This window comes from Myotis davidii, unplaced genomic scaffold (genome assembly GCF_000327345.1).
Source record: "Myotis davidii unplaced genomic scaffold, ASM32734v1 scaffold115, whole genome shotgun sequence".
Lineage (NCBI taxonomy): Eukaryota > Metazoa > Chordata > Mammalia > Chiroptera > Vespertilionidae > Myotis > Myotis davidii.
The window spans coordinates 3,697,550-3,699,367 of NW_006291010.1; positions in this window are offsets into that span (position 1 = coordinate 3,697,550).

A 1,818-nucleotide genomic window follows, 5' to 3' on the forward strand; every position below is an offset into this window, starting at 1 on the left:
CCCCCGCCCCTGCCAGCCAGCCAACTTCCCGTAACCTCCCAACCCCACCCCCCCACTGGCTAACTTCCCACAGCACCCCACCCTCAGCTGGCCAACCTCCCATGGCCCCTTCTCCCAGCCAGCCAACCTCCCGCAGTCCCTCCCCTCGACAGGCCTCGATTGCCGACCAGGCTGAGGGACCTCACCCATGCACAAATTCATGCACTGGGCCTCTAGTAGGCTACATAAAGCACAGACATCATCTATATGACACCATTGTTTCTGGAAACTGACCATAGTGATTAGTCAAAACCCACAAAATGGAAATGCTCTGCCTGTTTCCACTTCACAACACTTCATGATTCATGGTTAGATTCTGATTTATGTGGTTGATGCACCTGCTTGGTAAAGCCTAGATCATAACCCAGCCTTAACTGTAATGGAGAATGAGAAGGTGAGTACCTGATATTTTCAGCTTCTCTGGTAAGAAGTGAGCTGTCCATAAAGTGGGGAACTCCTAACCTCTTTATACCCTTTGGTTTCTTTGTCCCCTAAATATGGATCAGACTTCCGGACCTTTCGCGGGCTTTGCCAAAAGCCCTGTGTGTTAGAATGGGGGCCGTGAAACCAAACCTAAAGGCCTGGCCTGGTGCCAGTGCTGATAACCCCCTCTGGGGGTTGTGTATTGTTCATCGTTTATGGCCTCTGTAAAATGGGAGTATTTAGGTAAACAGGTCTTGCAAGACCAGATAATTAAGGAAGGGGCAGTGACTTGATTATAGGCTAACAGAAATGTGCATTAGAGATACTGCACATTAGTCAGGCTGCTAACCTCCCCTCCCCCGCAAAAGAATGTCTAATTTTCCTCATCAGTTCCATGGCTTGTTTAAAATGAAAATTCCTGGGCTCACTTCAGATTCAGTAGGTCTAGAACAAAGCCTATGAATCTCGTTTATTTTTTTATTTTTAAACAATTTATCAAGTGGCTCTGAGGCAGAATCTTTTTTAAATAAGAGGAGTTCTTTTTAAACATTCATGACATTTTCTCTGCACACATATGCACCCAGAGGCCCTTTGCTACTCTGTAACCCTGCAGGGCCTTCAGCCTTCAAATTGGATAGAGTTTGCATTACTGAAGGGGTATATAGGTCCACAGGCAACACTAGAAGAGCCCAGTGGAATATCCGCATGGGGCATGGGTGAGTATATATTAGCAAACACATGAGACAAAAGAAACACACTGGTCCATTGGACACTGAAGAGGCACATGAAATTGTTCACAAGGGACACTCATGGAACACATAAGGACATCTATGTAGGGACTGGATGGGCATAGAGGTCCATGTAGGACATGGAAGGGCCACATAGGAATGTCCACATCAGACACTGAAAGGCAATATGTATCCACAAAGGACTCTAAGGGGGCACATGCTTTCTCATGGGACACTGAGAGAGAAGGACTTGGCAGCCAAGGGGCTGATAAAATGCCCCCATGACACTCCTTAACTAGAACTGAGGGCACCAAGAAGAAAAAGGAAGATTGGGGTGAGCCATCTAAGATAATACTTGCTCATATGTCCCTGTACAAACTATGTATAAGGTTCCTGTGTTTGTGAGCTCCTACAAATGAGGGATCTTGTATTATGTATCGTACCCTTGGGATCTATCACAGAGCTGGCCCACAGCATGTACTCAATGCATAGGGTGACCCAATAGTGCATCTCCCAATTGGAGTTGCTTTTAGTAGTAATAGAGGCTGCCATTAATAACTACAAACACCTGAAGACACCACCAACCGATATCTCATATGTGAAGAAAAGCCTCCAAGGTGACAAAGTT